Source organism: Poecile atricapillus, chromosome 10, assembly GCF_030490865.1.
Source record: "Poecile atricapillus isolate bPoeAtr1 chromosome 10, bPoeAtr1.hap1, whole genome shotgun sequence".
NCBI lineage: Eukaryota > Metazoa > Chordata > Aves > Passeriformes > Paridae > Poecile > Poecile atricapillus.
The window spans coordinates 19,396,552-19,405,514 of NC_081258.1; the positions used below are offsets into that span (position 1 = coordinate 19,396,552).

Here is an 8,963-nt window from a genome sequence, read left to right on the forward strand (position 1 = left end):
ACTGAAGGCAGTGGGAAAGTGGTCACTGATTTTAATAGCACCATGTTTTGGCCAAAACCCTCGATAAAAAAACTCTATAAATTGGGAAATAGTAATAATAATAATAATAATAATAATAATAATAATAATAATAATAATAATAATAATAATAATAATAATAATAATAATAAAATAAAAAATAAATAAATAAATAAATACAAATTTGGGAGCTAAAAAAGGGAGCAAAGCTAGTGGCTTCCCTTGGTGGCCTAAAAATCCTGAGGATAAAAAAACCATAACAGCATCTATTAAACACTGCAAAAATTGAAACTGAGTTGCAGGACTAAACCTGATGTCAGGATGAACCACACACTTACAGTGTTTGCAGTCATGTTTGCATCCTTATTTTATTTGCACAAGCTCAAGGAGGAACAGCTTGCCCCGGTGAGCATTTGCAGAAGAACGGATTTACCCAAACCCAATTAAATCAACGGCAGTGAGCGTCATCACAGAGGGCTCTTGGGTTTTTCCCTTTCGTCACAGGAGGAAGGTGAGAGAGCAGATGTGACCACAAAGTGTGTCATCAGGATTGTTTGGTTAGTGCGGATTTCGGCTGCAGGAATTCAGTGAGGCATCCCAAGGAAAGAGGGTCCAAACCGTGGGATCAGCTCGCTGGAGAGGAGAAGAACCGAGAGTCCATCCTGTGAGGAGCAGCTGAGGGGGAAAGGAGACTCAGGGAAGACCTTCTTGGTCTCCACAGCTCCCTGCCAGGAGGGGACAGCCGGGGGGAACAGGGACAGGAGGAGAGGCAACGGCCTCAGGCTGGGCCAGGGGAGGCTCAGGGTGGACAGCAGCAGGAATTTCCCCATGGAAAGGGGGATCAGGAATTGGAAGTGCCCAGGGAGGGTTGGAGTGCCCATCCCTGGAGGTGTCCATGGTATGACTGGAGCACCCAGAGCTGATGGTGAGGTGGAGATCAGTCACAGGTTGGACTTTGGGGTCTTGGAAGGCTTTTCCAACCTCAATGATCCTGGGATTCAAAGAACTAAGGGCAAAACAGAGAAGCTGGCTTGTTGGCCCATGGAAATGCCCCCTCTGGCCAGCAGCAGGAACCCAGCAGGCTGATTGGGATGGGGGTAATAAAAGAAACATTTTCCCTGGATAAAATATAATCTGCTTTGGCCAGGTTTGTGGATAATACTTTGGACTCTCCTTGAAGCTCCCATGAGAGGCTCTCACCAGGCTTCCCAAACATTTATCTGTGGTCACACAGAAGGGTCCCATCCCACATCTGTCCCACTTCTTAGAGAAGGAGAAACTGCTGCAAGCAGCTCAAGGCTCTGGACAATGATCTAAGCAAGACTGAGCTCCCTCAGAGTCCAAGGGAGCATCAGGAAGCACCAAAATCCCTTCAGAACTCAGCTGCTGTGGCAGTGCTGCTGGCTCAGGTGACAGGGAGTCCCTGTCCTGAGCACGTGGTGGGGTGTGACCTGCACACCTGATGCATTGCTTTGGAAGACACCTTGGTGGCTTCTTGACATCTGAAAAATGTGAAGATTCTCACCAGGAAGGACCCAAAACACCCCCTTGGTTTCAGATCTTGTGTGGCCACAGTGAGCTCCTTCCTCATTCTGCTCAGGAGGTGGAAATTTTCCTTAAAACCCCTCGAAGCCATGAGGAAAACAATAGCAACAATAAAAATGAATTAACAATTATGCAAATGTGCAGGGGGGCGGCCACCTGCAACACCTGCAGAAGGTGCTGGGGGTGATGTCCCGACCCAGGGCTGGCATCTACAGCAATCATCTCCCCTTGGCTTCATGACACCCCCTTCTTACTCATCCCTCTGACGCCCCAACGCATCCTGGATTTTCCAGCGTGGTTTCACATGGAGTGTAGGCTGGGACACAGGGCAAGGCAGCTCATCCGTGACCCCGAGCGTCATCTCCACGTGCTGGAGGGTTTGGGGAACATGACTCAGGCCCTGAGCCTGCCAGCCTGTGAGGATGAGCAGATCCACCATATCTGGAGGTCAGCACATGAGAAGTCAGCTCGGCCGGTGGCCGCAGCCTGGTTCCACATGCCGGGAGCAGCTGCTCCGGGCGATCCAGGCGCTTCCCGCCCCAAAGGAAACTCATCTTCATCCCCAGCACCTCCCAAGCTCTGCAGGTCCCCCTCCCCAGCAGCATCTTTGTTCCATGAATTATCCCCAGCTCCCTCTTTGCCTTCGACTTCGGCCAGCCGAGCTCCAGGGCATGCTAAATTCAGCCCCGCATTTATTATCCTAAAAAATGTGGGAAATAGGAAGGGTTGTGATTTCCCAAATTACTTTTCTTCTCGCTAACAGAAGCTGGCAGCAAATATATTTCAAATGTAAATATTTAAATACTTACTTGCAAGCACAATTACCTTTTTTTTTGTCCGTGACTTGTTTCATTCAGAAGCTAAAAATACTTCCTCAGGAAGCAAACGTCTACGCTGGATTTTGGGGAGAACTTTTAAATCCCTGGCTTAATAATTTTACCAAGAATTAATTTTTCCAAGGGTTAATAATTCTAACAGTGTTTTCCCTGCTTTTTGGAAATCAGAAAACACGTGGGTATGAAATAAATGCAAAAACATTGCACTGTCCAAAAAGGACAATAGTTGTTTATAACACCCAGATTAAAGTCGTGAGGTTCATTTAGCCTTCAGCTTTTCCTTGGCTCCTTCTGAGCGTGGAATCATTCCCCCAAATGCCTGAGAAATGAACAGGCTTCAACATTTTTATTTATTTGGATGAGCAGAAAGTGAGGGGGGAAAAAAAAGTTCCTGCCTGCTCTCGAGGCGGAGAAATCGCTGTCGCTTCTTTCCCCCCGCGCCGGCCGTAAAATGTACAGAAATGTAAAGCAATAAAAATTTTATGAGGGGTTGTTTTTATAATGTTTACCAACCTCCTGCCTCTCTGACGCTTTCCAGAAGATAGGATTTTAATAGGGCTTCTTTCAGTCCATAAGGGAAAATCCTGATTTTTAGGGGTTTTTTAGCACAGTGGTTTTTCAGCTATCTGCTCCCCCAGATTTTTTCCTCTGTCCCTTTGAGCTTTTGTTCATGGAAATTTAAAATATAACGTAGATTAGAAATAAAATGTAGGTGTGAGATACAAGGGAGATGTGGAATATAATGTAAAATATAATGTAGATGTAAAATATTGCATAGATGTGAAATATGATGTAGATATAAATGACAACATAGATAGAAAATACAATTTAGGTGTAAAATGTAGATGGGAAATATAATGCAAATGGAAAATTAAATGTTCTAATATATAATATAATAAAATTATATGTCAGATATAATGTAGATAGAAAATACAATGTGGATGTAAATAAAATGCAGATAAAAAATGAAAAATACAATTTAGTTGTTAAAATAATGTAGATGAAAAATATGCAGAGGTAAAATGCAATGTAGATGTTAAATATCATGTAGGTATAAAAGATCTTTACATTTACATATTATTTACATCAATAATTAGGAAGCTTAAATTGGGGAAATAAATGTTTGGAAAGCATTTCTAAGAAAATTAATAAGTTATTAAATTTATTAATTTCGCTGCTGATTTGAACAAATCACAAAGCTACACCAGCTTGACTTTCAAAATTTCTTTGAGCAGCAATTTTTTTTTAAAAAATCCCATTATTGTGAATGACCTCCTGGATTTCTCCAAAGGTACCAAATCCATCTTTTGCTGTCTGGGCAGGGGCAGAGGATCTCTCCTTTCCATACAAGAGCTGTTTATTAGCCCGAGGTTGATCCCTGATTTATCCATTCGGGTTTCCAAAGCTCGGCGGATGCACAGCGAGCCCTGTGCCTGTCGTATGTTCCCACTGACGTGTTTACAGGAGTTTTGATTTACACCTTCCAGGTGTTTCTCTTGGAAAATATCCCTGCCTTTGGTTTACACGTTTTTCCAATATATTTGTGGTCATCAGCAAACTCCCCCATTTGTTACAGGGGATGTGCCAGCAATAAGGGGGTGTAATTTTTATCTGGAACTCCATAGCAAAATTTGGATCTTTAGATTTTTAAAAAGAATCAGGTAGTTTATTGACTGAATTAATAAAATTCCCCAAATCTATATTTTAGATTAAGTGAGGGTTTTTTTGCTCAGAGACTGGGTGCCTGTCTCGTGCTTGTGGTGCACTTTTCTTGATGCAAAGCAGCCAATATTTAACATAAAATGGGGATTAAACATTTTTTATAGTTTTGGTTTTCACCTCTTTGTTGAAGAACCCAAATTATCATCACACAAAAAAATGAATGCTATTTATACCACCAGAAAATATTTTTGTATTTTATATTTATAACATCCAACTGTATTTTCAGTATAAGGTTTTTCATAGAACCAAGGCAGGGCATATTCTGAGGTTGCCAAAAATGCTAAAAATAAAATTAATTTCTTTCAATTTATTTTTAATTCTGTGTAAGCTTAGCATCGATTTTTAACGCTGGATTAGCGCTGTCTTTTCATTCCAGGTCAGAAGCCAGGTTTTGTTTCTGGAAGGCTTCGAAAGAAAAACTGTCATTTATTAGGGGGCACAAAGTAACTCAGAAAATTGTTGTTTTAATTCAGAAGGAAAAATATTTTCTGGGGCTCAGTTTTCCCTTGCAGGAATAGCAAAACCTTCTCCTTTAACACTCAGATATACACAGGTTTTCCCCACCCCAGTAAAATGTTATTTAAATTATAAATGCATAGTCCAGCAATATCCTCAAAATAATAGATTTCAATAAAATATTAGAATGATCCTTCAGCATTTTTTTTAGATAAATCTATACTAGAGTCCACAGGATTTATCTGCAAGAGAAGATAATTAATGAAAAGAATTTAGCTGTTAATTTTATTATTTTTTTAATGAAGCACTTCACTAATTTAATTTTATCCTCATGCTCATTGAACTTCATGAACTGGGTTTGGGCTCTTCAAAGAACACTAAAATCTGGTGCATATTTGAGATGAGAAATGGGAGCAATGAGCAGAGCAGAAATTGGAATAACATCCATGTGAGAAATGGGAATAACTACTGGGAAAAACCACACTGTGGCTGCTGCAGTGCCAAACCAGCAGAAATCCTGGGCAAGGCAGAGTCCTCCTTCCCCAGAGCCTCAGGCATCACCTGCAGCGGCCAGAGAGGAATTCCTAGGGAATATTAGTGGAATATGATCAGCCTTTCCTATGGAGGTTAAACGAAGGATAGAAAACCAGCGATTATTTGAGCTCCGAGAGCGGGGTGCTGACAGCAGAAAGGGAATCTGGAAACGCTGATTATTTTATCTGAGGAAACCTGGAAATGCAGATTTATTCCGAGGTGCTGGGAAGTGAAAAGTGTCATTTTCCACCCTCATCCCACCCCAAACTCCCCGTGCAAATGCCACCAACGCTTCCTTCTCACGCCCTCCTTGGAGAGCTCATCCCAACCAGCCCGTGAGTCGCCACGGGGTGAACACTGGATCGCTCTTCCCAAGGCAGCTTTCCTTGGAACTAGGAAGCAAATCCCAGGAGCAAAGGATTGCACGGTGTAAAACTAAGAATATCAAGCAATCCCTCCGCTCTAAAGCCAGAAAAGATTTGAGGGTTGTCAGTGGATGGTAAATTGGGAGGCAGATTTTGAACCTCCAAACATCTGAAGCCCGTTTCCTGTTTAAATGAAAAAAGAAAAAAAAGAAAAAAAAATCAAGTCTAGGTGGATGACCTCAGGCAGGAGGGTTTTTTTTTTTATTATCAAACGCAAATTGTACATCATCATGAAGAAAAAAATAGGAAAAAAGCACCAAAAAAAAAGAAAGAAAAAAAAAAAAAAAAGAGGGCCGCTCTTGGTGGTCTTGATCCCTTCTGTATATGAGAGAAAGGGGAGGAAAAAACCAGAAAAAATAAACTTTACCTTCTCACTTTCAGGGTGGGCAATGCCATTCCAGCGGCGGGGTCCCCGGCTCTGGGAAGTGTTAGCGCTGTCACCGCAGCCCCGGTCCCAGCGGCTGCGCTTCCCCGCTTGCTCCCAAGGAAAACATTCCCTGAATTCCTCCTCCTCTCTCCCTATCTTAGCCCGGGATCCTCACGCTGCAGGTTCACGGCGCTACTGTCAAATTGCAGGGGACAGGGCTAATCTAAAGCAGCAGCGACGCAGCAGCAAGGAAAAACATTGACAAATTTGCTGTTTCCAATCCTTTCTGCTCTTTCCAGTCTGTTGTGTTCTGCTTTCTATTTTTTTTTTTATTTTTTTTTTTGTCCCAAAGCTATAAATACGGGGCAGCAGCTGTAACTTGTTGTTGAAATGTGCTTTATGGATCTGTTCTGGCACAGTGCTTTTTTTACTGGGTTCAAATTTGATATTGGGAGTTCTGATTTTTAGGTCTCTAATGGTCCTGTTGGCTTTGGGCTGCTGGTTGCTGTGCCTTGGTGAGGTTGGAAGCTTTAAAAGCTCATAAAAAAGGTAACACATGCTCAGAGATCCATTTAGTTATGAAATCATGAAAAAAAACAGCGGTTATCTTTTTAAAGTAGTGCATATTTCATGTTTATTCACTGATTTATGTAAGGTCTTTGGCAAACCACAGAATCATTAAATTTGGTTTTTTTTCCCCTGTCTTTGGGACACTGATTTCTTACTCGACATCTGTCACAAGATTTGAGGGTTTTCCATGGAAGAAAATTCTCTTTGCCCTCAAGAAGAGGGAACAGAGGTTGGATATGATCTGGATAATCAGCATGGCAAAAAATTCAAGGATTTTTGGGCCAGTCAGTCCTACACCTAATTTTGGGAATTTTTTGCTATAATTTTGGGAAATTGCAGGTCTGAGAGGTGCATAGGTGCTAGTTCATAATTTAATATATCATTAAAATCAATAAACTATGTGAGCCAACTCTTTTCCACCCAGTGATGTCCTCGAGCTGTGAATCAGACACGAAATTTATAGCAAGGCATTTGTAATTCCACATTATTATAAATAATCTGCCCTTTAATGCAAATTCTTCACCCCAAAAGCTGCTCCTAGGACATGGCCTGGAGAGGGGCATTCCAGAGTGCCCTGACACCCATTCCCAACAAACCCAGCAGTTATTTTTCTAATGAGCGATGACTCCAACATTAAGAAAATCAATTAATCTTCTGTGGGCTCTTTCAAATGAATCCTTATATTATCTGGCTATGCCCTCAGCCGGGATAGTTTAGAAAATACCAGCTCCTATCTTATCTTGTCACTTCTTACGCTGATGGGGGAGAAAAATAATGGTTTCGAGAGCCACAGGGGAGGATAATTAGTAAAATCAAGTGACTCGCTGTTTGTTTGCCTGGCAAAATGAACTTTTACCCCTCCACCGCCACTCCTCCCCCCAATTTTCACCGTCTTATCATCCAGCATTTGACATGACAGGTTAATGAGGAATCCCCCAAATTGGGCTTCTGCAGCTAATTGTGCCCGTGGTGGCTCTGGGCCAGGAGGGCTCCAGGATCCCCAGGAAATTCGAGCTCTGGGGGGATGCAAAGGTTGAAAACTTATAGAAACACCCACAAATAGACACTAAAATTCTCTTATTATTGCTTCGAGTTCTGGTGGAATAAATCTGTAAATATTACAAGATCTTGACCTGAAGAGCAGCTTTGATTTCTCCTCTTTTCATGCACTTCATAATTATTTTTTAAGGTGACTGAAGCATCCTCCCAGTCTCCTCCACAGCGCGCTCCTTCAAAAAATGCAATTTTTAGACGAAAATGCAAAATTTTGGGCAACTGAACACAAACTCTTGCTGTGGGTGTGAGTGGAAGGAGAAGCATGTGGTGGGCTCTCCCTGATAATTTTCCAGTGGTGGCATGGAGAGGTGTTCCTGTGCCTGACATCACCCTCTGCTACCTCCCAGCTTCTCCCAGAGCTTGGGATCTCTGTTATTAATTGACATTTCAAGGGAGGGTGTTTTCAGGACATTAATTTATTCAGGGGTGAGCAGGGATGATGCAGAATTTGGGGCTGGTTTTTGCTGCCAGTTTTCATTGGGTTTTGGGGATTTTTTCCTGCTTGGATTCAAAAGTGAAATGTCATTGATGATATTGATGTCATTGATGATATTGATGGCCCAGCCATTCTGCTCTCAGCAGGGCATCCCCCCCTCACAATCAGATTTATTCTGCTCCCTATCAGATTTATTCCTTCTCTTCCCTCTCTCTGCTCCCCATGCCAGCACCTCTGCATGTTGAGACCAGCACAAAATGAGATCTTCCCACTGAATTTTTATGCCAGCAGGAAAATCAGCTCCTGTCCCACACAGGGAAACACTGGAGCCCTCCATGACTCAGGAACATGGGGGTGAGTGAGGAAAAATCGCTCTCTCCAGCTGCCTTTTCTCCATGGAAAAGCTGATACCATTAAATGGCCATTTTTTTGGTGATATCCCATTGAGAAAAGGCACTGCTTAGATTTTTCTCCAGAAATCTTCACTTTTACACTGTGTGAGGATACTCCACGTCGCTCAGCCCAATTCCATGACCAGTGCACAGGACCAAACTCTCTGAAGAAAACCCCTCAGCCCATTTCTGCATCGAATTTCATTCCCAGTCCCTGGATTTATTGACATTATAATGGGCAGCCCACACAAACTGCAGCCACGGGGCCAATTAACGGCACAGACAACAGCAGACATTTGAGAAGTTGCTAAACTCAGTCTTGAAAATGATCTTGGCTTTCTCCCTGTAAAAGGATCTCGCTCTGTCATCGTGTATTAAACTGGAAAGCTTCACGTTGGAGAGCAGCACAAACTCATATCCTGATAAGGCCTCACATCATATTTCAACAGATCCTATCTCCTGTGGCTTCAGCTCGTATCTGCCATGGGAATGTGAGGGGGATTTGCTGAGGGAAAAGTGGCCGTAAGAAATTTATTTGTGTGTTTTATTTAAGTTTTCTGCCAATAATTGGTGTTGAGGTTTCCAAGCCAGTGCTGCTGAGGAGAC

General features: G+C 42.5%; 1 long non-coding RNA gene across 1 annotated transcript; it reads right to left on the reverse strand.

The window, feature by feature from the left end:
* Window positions 1–227: 227 nt before the first annotated feature.
* Window positions 228–6,987, reverse strand: LOC131582593 (uncharacterized). The gene is made up of 3 exons (XR_009278367.1): window positions 5,904–6,987; window positions 2,913–3,060; window positions 228–2,457 (listed from the first exon to the last, which is right to left on the reverse strand). It is a non-coding gene; the product is annotated as an uncharacterized LOC131582593 (long non-coding RNA).
* Between the last annotated feature and the right edge of the window lie 1,976 nt (window positions 6,988–8,963).